Raw genomic sequence first — 18,922 nt, forward strand, 5'->3', positions numbered from 1 at the left:
GGAGATAAAAATCCTCATGCTATCATAGCATCAGCATCGTTTTTCTGTGAACGTTTAGGCAGGTATTTTTAGAGACCATCTAATCGGACTTACATTTTGCCTAATAGACTAACGGGACAAGTATATCTTATTATAATTTTCTTGAAAATAATTTATTCTAACTTTTGGGAGATATTCCTTTACAACAACGAATATGGTTCATGCACGATGGTGCCCCTTTTCTCGTTAATGTCAGACGCCATTTAACCAATCATTTTCAAGAAAGATGGATAGGACGTGGCGGTCCAATTGTATGGCCACTTCGTTCACCGGATTTAAATCCGTTAGATTATTATCTATAGGGACACTTGAAGAGCATGGTATATCAGTTGATACAATAAATGAATTGAACTCAGAGAATTGAAAACTGTTATCAACAAATATGGAATAAATCCAGAATCTTTGAACGTCTTTCGGTCTTCAATGAGCAGACATGCCGAATTGTGTGTTGAAATGGACGGAAGGCACATTGAACATTTATTGTAAATTTAAGTTATTTTCTATTTTTCAAAGAAGAAAATGCTTCATAATTCAGAAATAAAAGATTTTTGGAGTACTGTTCATTAAGATCTTTTGATTTGTTTTAATGAGTACTACTTATCCCTAAAGTTTGGTACTACCTTTTGGGAACTGTATAAAGTGTATATTTAAAAATCTCGCGTCTGAATCGTCAAGTATAATGAGATATAAGAAATAACTTCTAAATCACATATCACGTATCAGGGACGTAACATATTTTTCAAAGAAAAGATAAGTTTCTTGTAATATGAATAGGAATAACTGTGCGATAGTATAAGTTCATATATACATTCAAGATAAGTATAATAAATGGACAGTATAAGAATATTTACGTAGCAGTCTTACGTTCCGTCAGTGCAGTTGTCATAATCATATCTATACAATTTAAAGATTATGCGTTTCACGGGTTTCTTCCGTGTCCAGATCCATTCTTGGAATGTCAACCTTTCGTAAACCTTGCAGTTCACTTCATCAAGGCGAGGAGCAGTCTGATACTGAGCTGTTCCTCGAGGGTCGTTCCCCTTTATATATTACGCTACTTGTTGGAGTGGTGGAGGGAAAGAAGAGAATTGTAGATGGGAGGAGGGATGAGGGAAATCGGTCAATTCTCATTAACCGAGAGAATAGTTTTCCATATTTTATTTATATTGTAGTCATTATCTCTATTTAGACTGTTAGAGTATTTTTGTATCTCTATGGCTTCTTTATATTTTCTTGGAAAGTAATGTTGGCTATTGTGGTTGTTTTGTCAAACAGTATTTGATCCTGTTTCGATGTTGTGTTCTGATAGTGCTTGTGTGACGTGTTTTAACCTGACATCACGTTGGTGTTCTTTTATCCGTAGATTGACCTCTGATTCTCTCAGTTTCTCCAATGTATACTTGCCCACAGGAACAAGGTATTTTGTACACTCCTGCGGAGCTGAGTGGAGGTCTTTGAGTTTTAGGATTTCTTAAGATTTGTCCTATCTTTTTAGGTAGTTTAAAGATAGTTCGGATATTGTGTGATTTGTTTAATATCCTGCCAATCCGATCTGTTGTTCCTTTGACATATGGGAGAATGGATAAGATCCTCTCATCTGATTATGTGTCAGAGACCATTGTCTTGTTTGCATATTTATTGATTGTTTTGATTATGTCTTTTTTGTCATGTCTTTTTTTCTGTAAGGCTATTTTTAAGTGATTGAGTTCTGTCTGTAGATGTTCTTTGTCAGAGATGGTGAAAGCTCTATGTACAAGTGAATTGATTGCAGACTGTTTTTGTGCTGAGTGGTAGTGACTCGGCATGTAAGATATCTATCTATGTGTTGGTTTTCTGTACACTTGATGACCTATATATATATATATATATATTGTTTATAAAATTAAAATATATATATATATAATAAAGCATATAGAAAACTATACAAATTTTATTTAAGACATCTTTTCATATATTTTACTGTTCTGACGATAATTACTTTACGTATATAAGCATGGATTACGTGTATATGGAAGCGTTAATAATTAATTCTCGAAAATGATATATATTGTAATATAACTTTATTACACATGGTTGAATGTGTAAAAAAGTAATCTTTAATTTGGTAAAAAAAAATTTGAAAATTTCAGAAAATTATGAATCGTGGAGATATTTTGTTAAACAAAAAAATAAACAAAATTTTTTTATTTATAACTTTAAAGTACTCTTGAAACCGTTTAACAACTTTTGTTTAAAAAACTTTTTTCTGTCTTTTACTTTCCGATGATATTCGCCTTGAAAGAAAAATACCGTTTTTTTTTAAAAGGATGTTCCTCTTAAACATGAGTTAGCACACGTATAAAAAAATACGTATCTCTTAGATTTTCGTGTTTAACAACATATCTCATGGAGAATCAAATCGGTTTCAGACAGTTGAACCTTCCCTTGTTAAATGTACGTTTTAACACGGAGCTCAAATTAGACAGATCTGACTTAAACAATATAAATATATGTATAGTTACAATCACTTTTCAAAATCATTTTATTATGTAATGAAAAATACTCACGGATTTAGTCATGATTATGAAGTATAAATTTCACTTAATGAAATAAAATATAAAAGTAAAATATAAAATTTCCGTTATACATATATGAGACGTCGATCTTATTCCGAAACTTACTTCGATCCGACGTTGAAATTGCAACGGCGAGTTAACAAAAAAACGTCGCAGTTATGGCTACACAGTATAAGTAGTGTGGTTATATTATGCAAGTGGCTACACTGTAGCATCCGAATGGCGCAAATTGTCGCGATTTTTAAGAGACTCATTCAGGATAGCATGCACTTTGCATTGTCAACGCAAAGATGAAAAAGGATAAAAGTCTTTTGTCACAATTTTTATAAAAAATTATAAATTTCACAAATTTTCGGATTTCTGTAATTTTATAACATTCTAAAATATTTCTCTTATATATAGAATTAATGGAAATAAAATTTATTAGTATTTCTGAAAAGTGTTTAATTTGTAAAAAATTCTGACAAAAATTCTCACCTAACATAAAAAAACTCAAGCAATATTAAGAACGTAGTCAATACTTTTGATTAGCTATATTGTAGCTCCATACGTTATTCATTTAAACATATATTTAATATATAATTTTAATTATAATAATCAGAATATAGTCACAAAATAGTCAACATAGCAAAAGATGGAGGAAGTCAAAATGTCATCATCTTGACGTTTCCGTGATAATTGTGTGTTATAATACTTAGGAATGCAACGATGCGGCAAACATTTTGCATAAGATAAAAATTCAAATATCGAATGCGAATTGATCGTGTACGCTTTAGATGATTATGTATATAATGCATTACATGAAAAATAAATGCGTATGTAAATTGTAATAATATCCCAGAGTTTGCAATTAATCATTTTCTTCCTTTTTTCCACCTTATCTCTGCAGTATTGCGTTACGCGCGCATCATCATGCTTAATAAATCGCGCTGTTATTATTGCGCAGTGCGAATAATTATACAAAATAAAATAAAATATAATATTTCGCGTGTTAGAAGAATAAAATGACGACATATAACAGAAAAAATAGTAAGTATGCATGGTAAGTATATCGCGCGATGGAGACTGCGTTCGGCGGTTGCGACGAGGACCGATGGGCGGATCGCGCTCGGCGACCATTGACCCCGTGTGACGTCATCACCGCAACGCGGATGTAATTTTCCGCGTTACATAATTTCCTGCACCCGGGACATCCTCCTCCTCCCCCGCAGCGCAATGTCGTCTCCCGCGACATTACTTACTGTGACGTCATTTCCCGCAAACCTCCGTGATGTCATTCCCCTTGCCCAATGATGTGTGCATTATGACGTCACCTCCTCTCCTCCCCGCGGATCTCCCACGTCGCGGATACTCCCCTGCCCCTTATCCCTCAGAGAACCCGAGTTAAAACCCGCCTATATGCTCTACTTACTTACAATGTGCTCTACTGACATCATTTCATGAATTTCGCGCAACACGTAACATTTAAGTTTATGCTACACAATGTATAGACATTTGATAAACCTCATACGGTCATATTCATTCATTGCACTTAGAGTATATGGCAATTGCCCTCGATCCAATTGCGCACAAGCCAATCACAGCGCTAAAAAAACTAACCTAAAATTCCCTACGCAGAAGTCATTATGATTGATAGTGGACAATTGCTACAGTGCAATTGAACCGCTCTCATTGCACATAAGAGGGATTCGCATCTTTAATCGCGTATTCTTAAACTCATAAAAGAAAGTATCGCATCTCATTGCTTCTGACTGTAGTACATAGGAATCCATAGTCTGTTCTTAATCTTAAGGTGCTTTTTCATGTTGACGCTCGACGCTCATTTTATGCGTCAAAACAAGTCATGCGATTAAAATTGATAAATACAAAGCATCAATTTTAATCACGTGACCTGATTTGACGCATAAAATGAGCGTCGAGCATCAGCATAAAAAAGCACTTTCAAGCAATGGCTGCGTTTAGCAAAAAAAGCAGTTTTACAACTGTTGTAAAATTATTTAATATAATTAGTCTTGCTGTTAATTCCTCACTGATCTGAATGTATAAACCAATCATATTCAAGAATTTTAACAACATTTGAAAAACTACTTTTTCTGCTAAATACAGTCAATATCATATCATCTTAGATGCTAATATAGCTCTCTGATTGGTTCATGCACTAGCTTAGACCATCTCGAATCTTCAGCAATATCTATGAATTCCGCTTCTTGTATTCTTACATCATAATCACTGTCTTATGCCTGTATCAGACTATGGATTGACGGTTGCTCGGTTCTACTTCAATCAATCACAACATAGCAAGGCCATAATTGGTTAAAATAGAACCAAATAATCATCAATCGTAATCGTCAATCTGTAATCTGATACGGGCATTAGGATTGATATTGCTATTTCATTTGTACGTTTTTGTCGTACAACAAATGTGTACAGAATAAAGGTTCTCGGATCTCTTTATAGCCAATAGCCAATCAACAGGCTTGAAAAATTTTATGTACGACAAAGGATGCGGTCCACTTGACATTAAATGTTTCGAAGCGTTTGATTGATCAATTGGAAGAAAGAATTTTATTAATTAACTAATCAAAAAATGTTTCGAAACATTTGTAGCATCAGGTGGATAGCCAAAAATGTATAAATGAAATATCACCCTTAATGAGTTACAGAATAGGATACCTGAAGAGCCTGAGCCATTACACTGTCATCTTTGTGTCTTTTGCTGAAAAGCACCTTATGTATATTGTTTATAGTTTTGGGTCTATGAATCATGAAATTTCTTTATCTCTAGAATGGGCAGTGAAAATTTTCTCCATTAATTTCAATGGTAAAAATTTTTATTTTTCACTTTCCATCCTAGGGATAAAGTTTCATGATTGATACCCTGACGTTCTAACTCTAGATATAATACGATATAACAGCGATAAGCATTAAGCAGGAAGCACAGACTCTTGCATAACATATAAGACATAAGAAATCTAATCAGAGTTTATTTCAAAGGAAGAAAACGAAGGATTTTGATTGATACATTTTCTTATGCGTTATGTAATGACTCCCGCACACAGAACGCGGCAATGCTTGCCATGTGGCGGAAATTGGCGCGATAGCCAATCAACGTCTCGCTTGCTCGAAAATAATAATAAATATATAATTTCCGCCGCGCCACAAAAATTGAATTCAATCCAACTTTTGTCGCAGCGGAAGTAGTATTACATCATTTCTAAAAGTTTTGCATAGTAAAGCCGACTTAAGAACATAGAACTATTGGTTAGTACGATAATTTCCGCTGCTCGGCAAGCGTTGTCGCGTTCTGTGTGCAGGAGTCATATGCCCGTATTCAGATCTTGTACTTAAAATTTACTTCCTTAAATTTATTTTTAAATGCTCAGTAACCAATGAAATAATTCGTAGAGTATGTAAAGATAAATTTAAGGAAGCCTTAAATATAAGGACTGATTATGAATACGAATATTAATGAATACGAATATCTCCTAGAGATGTACTGAAGCAGTATAAACGTGAGATGCACTATAAACTATTCGCATATCCACCCTTTTTACTCCTTTTCCTACTCCTTGCTCTGTTCTTCTTGCTGAAGATCATTATGATTGTTATAGGTTATAACTTCTAAGCTATTGAAAACTTATAGCTTTGTATTTTTGTATTTCCTCACTTCGAAATTTCACAGAAGACTAAGAGACGAAAAGAAGAATATAAAAAAACTGAAATATTATATATTAACGAAGGCAAACAAATTTATAAAATGCCTTGTTGCGTTGCGATAAACTGTATCGATAGATCAGAAAAAGATAATTCAATTATTTAAATTTCCTGCGGATAATATTCGTCGACAACTTGTTATATGGCTGTAAAATAAATACATGACTTGTGAATATCACTACACTTCCTCGCAGATGAGAAATTTCAATCCTTTTTTTCAAATTGACATACATATTTGGCACCTTATCTAGAAATAACCTGAATGCCAGACATCTTCAGGTCCTGCACTAATATTACGATAAATATGATTTTGAAAGCAAAAATGAATGAAAGAAGCTACAAAATTTCAAGCAAATACAAATCATAACCCGTCACAACTCAGTAGAATGAGGACAAAGCAAGGAGTGGGAAAAAGAATAAAAATAGATGCGAATATCTACATTTCTAATGCTCTAATAATATTATTTCTGCCGCGCGGCAAAAGTTGGATTGAGTTCAATTTGAGGAAATTTTGTTGAAAGAGAATACACTTTATGTTTCTCTTTTTATAGAAGGAAAGTACCAATTTCATGCAAAGCAGGTCGATATTCATAGTCGATTCTTACATTTAAGATTATCTTAAGTACAGTCTTAAGATGTCATAAGTTAATCCGAAGACTGTATTTGCATCTTAAAACATTATTTAAGACAGTTTTAAAACGGACTATGAATATCACCCCATGTTTAGCTTGCAGTTGGCAAGCTTTTTTCCTGACGCGATATTCATAGAAAGAGACGGTGGAGATTTAAAAAGAGATGCTTGCAAACTATGTCTCTTTCACCATAATTTCGACCAAAGAGGTTGTATATATAAAGTAGGGGAATCACCTATGAATGCATGAGCGAATAGAAAGAAACAGAAACTGAGATAACCAGAGAGAATCAAGGGAATCTGGAGCAGATTCAGCCGGAAGCTTTGTTAGATTAAGTAGAAGATATTGTAGAAGAGCGATGAACATAAGATGCTGCACACACAGATATTGTACCCATAGAATTTATAATAATGAAAGAGGAATACAGATGTCGAGCTGTGAACAAGAAAGCACTAAAGAAATATCTTTCTATTCTGTTCTATTCTCTTATTGACACATGCGCAGAAAGAAAAAAAGTTACTGAGCAGGATAGAAATATTTTTTTATCCTTTTCTATCCTCTCATTGGCATATGCGCAAAAAGAAGAAAAGTTATTGAGCAGGACAAAAATATACATCTTCTGTCTCTCAGTCTTGCTCACTTGATTGGACAGGCTATTCCTCTTCCATTACTGTAAGTTCTATGATTGTACCGCATTAGTATTGTGTGTATGTAGTCACAGAAAGGTTGCAATACTTTCTTTTTTATGTGTTTCTGAATGCTTACTCACTGAGCGATTGGTTCTTATTTGTGGATCCACGTAACGTTTTGCTTTCGTCAATATATATTTCAATTTTTTAAATATTTCAGTTAATAATATTTCAGTTTTTTCTTTCTTTTCGTCTCTTAGTCTTATGGTAAAATTTCGAAGTGTGGAAATACAAAAATACGAAGCTATAAGGTTTCCAACAACTTTGAAACTACAATCTATAACAACCATAACGACTATAACCTTTTCAGCTCAGCGGTAGAGTGGGAACAGAGCAAGGAGAAGAAAGGAGTAAATGGCGGATATATGAATATTCACGTTTATAGTCTTATTTCGACATCGTTATCAAAACGAGTATACTTAGTTTCATATAACTCTGTCATCGTAGTATCCAGTCAATGAAATCTCCTATATTTCTTGCTGAGTTTAGGAATATTAAATAAAGTTAGAATATTTTAAGTGATAACAGTAAAGTGAAAAAAAAATAGAAGAAATATTCCTAACCATAAATCGTTAAGTTTAACGCTTAATATCTCAGTTCGCGGGGAATGACAATTATTTCTGTCAATCTTTCGTTTCATGTAAAAACGCATTGAATAAGCCTAATTTTATTGATTTTTAAGCTGCAAATCTATTGTATAATTATCAAAAAAAGCTTGTAATATACACAATGTCACAAGATAAATATATATGTATAAACAAAAAGTATAACTTAACAACTTAAATTATATATGAAAAAATTAGTAAATGTATGAAATTTACTATTTATTTACATTAAACTCGTTTTTGCCGGTAAAGTTTATATAAAGTCCAAAGTTATCTTTGTTTTTTATAATGAAATTAATGATTTTGCTAATTATTTTGCATATAAAATTATTAAGATAGAGTTATAAAAAAATCAATTGTGCAGATATTTCATACTTTATTCTAACATATTTGAACTTGAAATATGAAATATCTTTTAAACTATTAATTTTTTGATAATTATCTTAATTCCTTAATATTTTTATGCATAGAATAAGATGAATCATTTGATGTAAAGGACACAGAGTTCCTTCAATAAAAATTAATTTTTTGAAACTGTTTTCTAATCATATTACTTGTTTTTCTCAAATTTAGCCTATAATGTTAGCACTTCTTTTAGAGAAACTGGAAGAAGTCGACAGGGAAGAGCCACTCAATGACAAATTGAAGCTCTAATAACTTATTTAGAACAATATCCTCATGTAGCTGGTAAATTTATAACAATAAACAATAACATACAATTATAAGGAAGTTGGGAAGATTTTACTTTCTTAAATTCATTAGGATCTAAAGACAAAGAAAAAGATGTAAAATCATGGAAGACTGTAAGTATATAGTATATAATACAGGATGCTTGACAACAGGTGCAAAAAAAGAGTAATTCTAGATAATTAAACAAGAATTAAAAATAAAATTATAATTAAAACATATATATTTCATATATTTTTTATGTGAACATTTAAACATTTATTACAAATCCAAGCCGCAATTTTGTTATAAATTTTGTTTGTTTTAATTTTTGTTATTAATTTTCGTTTTATTTTATCATTTACATACACTTAAACTCTTTGCAAAGTTTTTTTCTAATTTTTCCCTTATTGTCAAACATCTTGAACATCAATATTCAACAAATATTACTACTACTAAGGCTTTATTCCTCTTGTATTCTTTCTGTTATTGATCGTAAAACTTATTTTTAAAGTTATTAATACATTTATTAAATATACTTCTTCAACATTTAATAATATTTTTATTTTTTTACAAACATAGCCAGATCTTATATGTAAAGATAAAAATAATACAAAAATTAAAAAAGGGAAAAACAGCAACAGGAAATAATTCTGTTAATATAAATTTATCTGATTTAGAAAAAAGAATTCTAGGAATAATTGAACACGAATATGTACAAGGTATATCGATGTACCTGACAGTTTTTCCAAAGAACGTGATGTAAGTAAAAGTATATCATTGTCCTCTTTTTTTGGATTCATTTTATATCTGTACATTCATTCAATTGTATAAAATAACATGTATTATGCGCTCATAGAATGTCATTGAAGAATTGACAGCAAAAAATGAAAATATTTTAAACGAAACACCAGCTCCAATTATCCCAAGAATTAGAAGACATAGGTATGTATTATCAATACTCTATTTTATAAAGAAATATATAATTTTATTTTTCGACTGTTACAAATGAAAGTAAATTGAACAATGAAGTGAATTGACTGAAAAAAATTTCATTGAACAAAACATAATAGATGTTCTATGTATGTCATTATAAATACAAAGTACAAGATGTTAGCTTAAAATTAAAGTTTGTTTCTTTACTCTAGTTTACACCGAGCACTTAATACTAATGCCTGATTCCACCATAATGACTACATTTACATAATACCCTCAATCAAGTTTAATAATATCCGTAGTTATAAAATTACCAATCATGGTCATTCCATTCTTCTGAGGAACAGCTATGATTGGTCAATTTTATAACCACGGATGTTATTAAACCCAATTAAACATGCTGTGTAACAAACCCAGTGAAAAATAACAATGAAATTGACGTCGAATCGACATTGACTCAATATTGATTCCATTATCATTTTTTACTTGGAAGGTTAATGATAATTTAATATTAAGTTAAATTATCATTGATGAAACTGCGCATTATTACGCATATCAAGTACGTGGTGTAAATTAGGTATTGTTAAACTTTACTATATATTCTAAATATTAATACTTTTTTACGCAAATATAACACAAATTAGGCCGAGTACAGAAAACATAAATACGGCCAGTATTCATAGTCGATTCTTATATTTAAGACCGTCTTAAGTATAGTCTTAAGATGTCACGAATCAATCAGAGAGCTGTATTAATGTCTTAAGACATTACTTAAGATAATCGTGAAGTAAGAACTGACTATGAATACCTATAACACTAAAATTCTAAATAGAATAATAAATGTGTATATTTCCGATTTAAAATAAATTTTTGTATTTTTTTGTACATATTTGCAGATAGGCAGAACGTTTAGGAGTACAATTATATGATGCTCGAGAATTTTTTGGGGCAATAGCAGACAAACATGTTGAAGCAATAATGATTAGTCTTATTGTCAATTTATCTTAAGAATATTTTAATTTTAATAATAAGAAAATTTTGACCAATTTATGTATACACAACTAACTTGGTAATAAGCCTTGTTTTATCAGAGCTGGAACATAGTGCTTAATATTCTTTGTAATTTTATATATTTTCAAGTTCATCAAACTAGTGTGCCGAGTACATTTTCACTTAACACACCTCTAAATTGAACTAGAAATATTATAATAATAAATTGCTAATCATTGAATTTATTATTCATTTAATATTGTAATATTACTTTCGTTCAGTTTACACCATGAAGAACTCACAAAATCGAAAATTTGTTCGGCATATAGTTTGAACTTAAAAATCACACAAAAATATTAAGCATATTAAAAACTCTAACTTCTTATTGATAAGCTTATTACTAATTATTATAATTATATTATATTATACTTTAGTTTAATAATATTATATGTTTATAGATGCTAGCTGAGGCTATGAAATTATTCGCAAGCCGAAGCATTATTGCGAATAAGCGAAACTACAGATAGAATGGCAAAGAATGAAGAACGATAAACACAGTTATTAGAAATCATATTTGAATGTTTGAAAAACAACGGTACATAAATTCAAGGATATATAAATTTAATTCTTTTTCATTATTATTTTATACATTTTATAATATTTTATAATAAAAATATTTTATAATACAAAATATTTTATCATACAAATCAAACGTTTATATTTATCAATATAATAAACTCAAATTATTTTCATCTAGAATTACTCATTCTCCTATGCATTGGTAATTGGGAAACCAATCTCGCATAATTTGCTTCTGTATACGCTATTGCTCTAGGCCCCTATATCTTATTCTTCTTCTTCTTCTTCAAACATCATTTGCTTCATTTGCATTTGTGCGTTACCAAAGATTACATTTTCTTCTATCCAGGGGGAGAGTCGATAGTGTACACGTATATTATGTAAAACTACACATGCATTTACAATTAATCCGCAAATATCTGGAGCATATATCAATATACATTAGTAAGATAAACATCTCCATGTTCCCTTTAAAATTCCAAATAATCTTTCAATGATACTCCGCTTTATATAATTTCTGATTATAATGATAGCGACTCCACTGAGAATAATTTGCCACACAGTGTCATTAACCATGGCTCTAATGGATATCCAGCATCTTCTGTAAATACATATATATATACAATTATGTGATTTAATTTTCCGGACATAAGATCTTAAGTCTGTTCTTATCTGAACTTTTTACATAGTTTATTCCTTTTTTCCGGTTTTTTCCGGTTTCTTTTCTTTTTTTCTTTTCATCATTTTTTTCCTCATTTCTTTTCAGAGAAAAAAAGAGAAGAGATGAACGGTGCAAGAATTAGATCAGCTAAAAACAACAAACTATGACAGTTTATTTCATGTTACAAATTTACTAAATATTTAAATCTTTTTGGAGAAAACTATTGAAAGTGAAAAATCTTTCTCAGTGATGACATTCCTATAAAGAATATTGCTTTTGATGGAAATATAAATATTTTTACTGTGTATAATTAATTGCACAATAAAAGTTGAAAAGTTTACCTACGTAATCAACATTCAATTAATTTATCAATTAAATAAATTTTCCTTTCCCTTAGTTATACTTGGTTAAAGCTCCATGACGTTTAATTGAAGAAGCCAATATGCATCATTTCTTGCACCTGGATATCGTGCATTTATATTTAATATTTTCATATTTATTCATATTTAATATTTTCTGGATCGACTATCTGTAAAAATATTAGAATTAACAGGATACTTTCCATAACTTTATACACACACACACACACACACACACACACACACATTGTTAATATATTTGCAAAGTTCAAAATTAGCTAATGAATAAAACGTATCTGTTCAACTTTAGCTATAGACGAAACACAAAGTCCCACAAAAAATCAATATGAATAAGATTTCAGGGATTGTAAAATATTGATATGCATTGCTCAGATATATATTAATTTTATCCCAAATTCTTGCCTATATTGAATTTTTTGTTTTGACAGTCTTGTGTTTTGACTTCAAAGTTGACTTTGAACTAAAGTTGGAACCAATTTGATATAAAACATAGAACATTTTTATTATACTTACTGCTTGAACATTCAAAGAATAATTACCATGGTGATTAACATATATTTCTTCATGAATATGTGGTGCAAGAATGTTTATGTACATACAATCAATAGCTCCAACAGCTCCAGGAAATAACTGTGCAGCTAGTGCAAATTTGTTCTATGCAATAGTCTTTTCATATGGAATCATGTCATGGGAAATTTTATCCATTGACGTAATAAATGTATATTTATTAATTGTGCCACTTTACATATGTAACGGCTAGCAGTTGGCTATTACTAATTTGCATTGGTTTCTAGTCTTTGATAAGAACCATGAGCAAAAAAACCAATTGTAACCAAAACCTGAATTTCCGGAAACAAGCCAGTTATACATTGTTTTTTTTTCAATTTTGTCTTAAATTATTAAGAATTTACAATGATCAAAATTGATTTAGTCTGTGCAATAAATTCTTGATTTAGTCTATGCAATAAATTCTTGTTGTAAAGTTCAAATGGATTTTGCTCATCGCGTAAAAATCTTCTCTCTTCTTTCAAGTCTCCGCATTCTTGTAAAAATAATATATTCCATTCTAAATATTTTCAGCCATTTCATCTTAAAAGTAAGAAGAAATCTTAATAATATTATTATGCATATTTCATTTACATTGCGTATAAAGAAAAATTTATATAGAACATAACCTAAATTTATTATTTGTTTATTTTATACTTTCAAATATTATAACATTTATAATACATTACTTTTAATTAAAATATTTTGCTGTAATATTTTTTGCATGCTCTTCTAAATATTTAATATGTATGATGTTTATTTAAATTACAAATCAAATTTAAATTACAAATTTAAATTACAAATGTCGCTATTGTTTATCGAGGAATCTTGTACTCCTATGTTACCATAAAATTCGGTCTTTTATTGAAACTTTTAACGACATCTATCGTTATAATAAATTACAGAATACCATTTTTTATTATATTTATCGTTTATAAGTTTAACTTTCATATATATTATTGATTCCGTTGATTTAAAGTACAATACGAAGAGAGAAACACAAACATGAAGAAAATATGTTGTATTTATAAATAATATATATGAAAAAAGTTATGTGTTCTTGGCAGCACTAGTCGCAGAAAATGGGAGCAGTTCAATTGCGCACTGTAACAATTGCCCACTGCCAATCACAGCGACTTCTACATAGGCAGTATTTTGGGTTATTTTTTTTAGCGCTGTGATTGGTTTGTGCGCAATTGGATCGTGGGCAATTGCCATACACTCGCAAAAAGTGTAAATAAATGGTGCAAAAAGATTAGTTGAAAAGAATATAGTGCAAAAGAGATAATATGGCTCCACCTAAACTGTCAATTTCTGGCTTCAACTCACCCTCACTACTAAAAAGCATGGGAATACTTAGTCTAGGTATATATGTCGTTGGTAAAAACCAATTGCTCGATGAGTAGGTTGCATTTCAAAAACCGTAGAAAAAAGTCTGTTGCAATCTTTTAGTCGATGAATGTACTACACCTATAAAAATTGCTTTCAGCTATTCACTTACTATTAACTTACTACTAATTCATTAACTATTAACAAATTGAAACATGCAGCAATCATGAAGAGGCACTTAGGATGTTTACTTGTGCAGTGGAATAGCGTAACGTGAAATCAACTGCAATTAGTGCGGAACACTTGTGATTGGTTCCGCTCTCGTTTCGCATTACGCTATTCCGCTGCATGGATAGGCACCTTTATGTCTCGACTCTTAGAGTGACTCTAAAATATACTATAGTTTATATACGAAATCAGACACGTAGTCCATTCATGTTGACAACTCATGAGCATCGTTTGTCTTCGTTTAACAATTGATAAACAACAAAAATGAAATTATTTTTAAACTTTGTAAATTGAACCGCGACCCAGATTGGTTAACATTTTTATTTCTTCCGCGGCATTGGCTGCATTCAGCGGACTCAACAGCTGAGTGAGCGTTCACTGTTATATGATGTATTCTTTTAGATCATCCATTCAACATTTTAGATTTAGAAGAATATATCAATAGCTAGCGCTCACTCAACTGTTGAATCCGTTGAAGCAGCCAATGTGCAACGAAAGGCAACAATTATATACCTTTTATTTCTATGTTATTCCTATTCTTATCACTGTTGTCTCACGTTGTGTCTAAGGCTTAAGTATTACTGTTTCACAATAGATTAGATAAGATTTTCTTGAATTTATTTCATTTGCAAAAGGAACAAAAGTTATTTTTCATTGTGATATTTATTCTTTTTCTATTAATATAATATTAATTATAAAAATAGCTATTTTGCACATGTATCTTGGACAGAATCAAAACAAATGAGTTCCATACTTCGGTCAAGATTAATCATTAGTAAAAGTTTCTGTTATTATCGACGACATTCATCGATCCAAAAAGATGACAAAGTTCGGACTGATGCAAAAGAAATTTCAGTGGATGATTTGACGGAACCGACTAATTGTTGTATGTCAGGATGCACGAATTGTGTATGGATTAAGTATACAGAAAGATTGAGTAACATGATAGAAAAATCCAATATAGATTTGCAAAAAGTCATCTTTGACAAGGTAAAAGATCCTAATATGAAGGCATTTCTGGAAATGGAATTGAGATGTCGAAAGCTAATAAAATAAAATTATAAATTATAACAATGTGGGAAGAGGCAATCCAACAGAAAATTCAATCGCAACATTTGAAGCATTAGTTAATAAATTCATAGGCTGAAAGAATTACGGTTGCTATAAAAAAGCTTATATACCCTGATAGCAAAGCCTACGGAGACAGATTTAGAGTAGAGTCTGCTACCAATTTTTGATTGCAGAAAGATAAATTGTACACAGAGTATTAGACAATGTCAGCAAATCACTGTCAAAAATATAACAAAGCCTGCTGATATTACTGCCAGCAAATTGGTGACAAAAACCGAACTTGTCTGCTGTATAACTTGACAACAGATTGCGGCTTTTGCGAACAGAAACTGAGCAGAGCCTGCTAACATAACTTGATGGCAGATTGGCAGCAGAAACTGAGCAAGTTTTCTCATTTTCATATACAAGTTCGCTATGAGATTTGCTTCTCATAAGAAGAAAAAAACACTTATGAGTCCTATAAAAATTGACATAAATCGAATAGACAAATCTTTTAAGCTTCTTCGGAGTGCTTTCTGAATCTCCGAATATTTTATTGACTATTTTATAACTTTCTCATGTGTATTTTAAAATGTGAAGCTAATCAATATTTTAGCAATAAAACTGTATTGATTATTTTCAGTTTTCACAGCAGTATATATAAATATATAATTATATATAATTATATGTAACTATTTATATATTACGTATAAATTTTCCTGATAGCAAAGCCTGTGGAGACAGATTTTGAACAGAGCCCTAATTTCTGATTATAGAAAGGCAATTGTGCACAGTGTTTGTACCAGATATTGAGCGTTCAAGTTAACAAAACGGCTAGCCTGCTTGCCGAGCAAATAAGCATAATTGATTGTTACTTATAGATCCAACCAATCATATTCAATCACTCAATAAGTATGCTTAGCCGCTTTGCCGTCTTGAACTCATTGTCAGCAAACTGCTGTCAAAACTATAACAAAGCCTGTTGACATACTATGTCAGCAAATTAGTGATAAAAACCGAATAGAGCCTGCTGACATAATCTGATGGCAAATTGGCAGCAAAAATCAAGCATTATTCCTATTATTTTTATTTACGGCATCGCCATAAGATAAACTTCTAATAAGAAGAAATCGTTTTGGAATTTTATAAGAATTGGCGTATGTAAATCGAATAGGCAAATCTTCTAGAGATTCTCAAGCTCTTTCGGAGCTTGTTCGTGCTTTCTGAATCTCCGAATATTTTTTTGACTATTTTGTAACTTTCTCATGTGTATTTTTAAAATGTGAAACTAATTATAATAACTATTTTAGTAATAAAATTGTATTTTCACATTTGTTGTTTGTAGTTGTTTCCAGTTTTCACATCAGTATGTATAAATAATTATGTATAATTATATATAACCGTTTATACACACACACACACACACACACACACACACACACACACACACACACACACACACACACACACACACACACAAAATTTCTTATAAACTAAGTCGATTTAAATGAAAATGAGATCCTGCTTGGTTTTTGCTGTCAATCTACCATTAGATTATATCAATAGATTTTACTCGGTTTTATCAACAATCTCTTAACAAAATATGTCAGCAGGCTTTGTCGACAAATCCATAGTGCGAACACAGATGGTTATGATTTTGTAATCAAAATTTGATCGAATTTGCGCACAAATTGTTAATTCGCTTGCACTACATTAGTGCATACTATAGCTGCTTTATATGAGTAAGTAAACATTAGTAAAGTTAAATATAAAAGTAAATAAAAATTTTAAACGACACATTATTTAAAATATATGTGTATATATCATTTTATAGCCAAAGTTGATTATATTGTATCACTGCATTGAGATATTTTATATAAAACAGTTTTTAATGCACTGATCCAGTGTAGCGAATGATCGAATTCACTATAACATTTTACTATTAGAATATACCAGGTGCATAAGATTAAATCCGTTGTTTTTTATTAAGAAAAACACTTTTTTTTCTAGGAAGCAAAAACAAATTTATTCAAAGTAGTACTTGCTCTCGCTAACTACACATTTTTCCCATCTTTCGGGCAATTTGTGTATACCACGCCAAAAAAATTCCTCATCTTTCGAGGCAAACCACTCATCAAACCATTTTCGAACGTTTTTGTAAGAATCGAAGTATCGTTCAGCGTGGTCCGTCAACGAAAACAGGTGATAGTTAGAAGGTGCCAGGTCTGGTGAGTAAGCGGGATGAGATAACACTTCCCAGTTGAGTGTCTTCAAGTAGTTTTGGACCATTGTTGACGTGTGCGATGGTACGTTGTCGTGAAGGAAAATCAGCTTGTCATGTCTTTTTCGATAATAAGGCCTTTTTTCACGTAGAGCATGGTGCAATTTGATCAGTTGTTGGTGGTAGCGGTGAGCATTAACAGTTTCACCAGGTTTACAGCTCGTAGTAGATGACACCCTCCTGATCCCATCAAACGCAGCATCGTCTTCCGTCCGAAGCGATTTGGTCTTGAGGAAGATGTTGATGGTTGGGCGGGATCAACCCAAGATTTCTTGCGTTTAGGATTCTGAAAATACATCCACTTTTCATCGCCTATCAATCCGATGCAGGAACGACTTTCTTTTTTGTCTGGCAAGCAGAATTTGGCATGTGTTTTGGCGTCGCTCCATTTGCCTATCGTTCAATTCATGCGGCACTCATTTTCCGATCTTTTGAACCTTCCCCATGGCATGTAGCCGCATGGAAATGGCTGCTTGAGAAACACCCAATTGCTCGGCAAGCATTTTTTGCGTTTGGGTACTCCTCCTCCGTCCTCGTCCAAAAGAGCCTGCAATTGACAGTCCTCAATCTTCCTGGGCCGATTTTCACGCTTCTTGTCACTCAGATCAAAATTGTCATCATTGAACCGGCGAAACCAATTTTTGCACGTTGTTTCCGATAAAGCATTGTCGCCATAGGCTTCAAACATTCGATGTGATTCGGCAGCCGATTTCTTCAAATTGAAACAGAAAAGCAAAATTTCCCGCATATGCTTTTTTTTTAGCAAAAAACTACACATGATTACGAAAGAAAAAAATCTATGTGTTGTATGAAATTGCTGATGATACGCACTGGTTAATGTTGACAGATGTCAAACACATAAAAAAAAGTGTGTTATGTGCCCAGGGTAGCTTTGTACGCTCACTAATGCCACCTATGAGCAAACAGCGGATTTAAGCTTATACACCTGGTAGACTATAAAGATTCTAACAACGAATATTGTTTTCAATTTATGTAAATATAATATATGGACTTCTTGAAATATATGGACACACACACACAC

At 31.5% G+C, this 18,922-nt stretch overlaps 2 long non-coding RNA genes across 2 annotated transcripts; one reads left to right on the plus strand and one right to left on the minus strand.

Annotated features, from left to right (window-relative positions):
- Window positions 1-8,677: 8,677 nt before the first annotated feature.
- On the plus strand, window positions 8,678-12,224 carry LOC108692293. The gene is made up of 6 exons (XR_001931959.1): window positions 8,678-9,037; window positions 9,581-9,662; window positions 9,760-9,845; window positions 10,733-10,905; window positions 11,285-11,421; window positions 12,172-12,224. It is a non-coding gene; the product is annotated as an uncharacterized LOC108692293 (long non-coding RNA).
- On the minus strand, window positions 11,583-13,568 carry LOC108692294. The gene is made up of 3 exons (XR_001931960.1): window positions 12,960-13,568; window positions 12,412-12,595; window positions 11,583-12,006 (listed from the first exon to the last, which is right to left on the minus strand). It is a non-coding gene; the product is annotated as an uncharacterized LOC108692294 (long non-coding RNA).
- Between the last annotated feature and the right edge of the window lie 5,354 nt (window positions 13,569-18,922).

This window comes from Atta colombica, unplaced genomic scaffold, assembly GCF_001594045.1.
Source record: "Atta colombica isolate Treedump-2 unplaced genomic scaffold, Acol1.0 scaffold69, whole genome shotgun sequence".
NCBI lineage: Eukaryota > Metazoa > Arthropoda > Insecta > Hymenoptera > Formicidae > Atta > Atta colombica.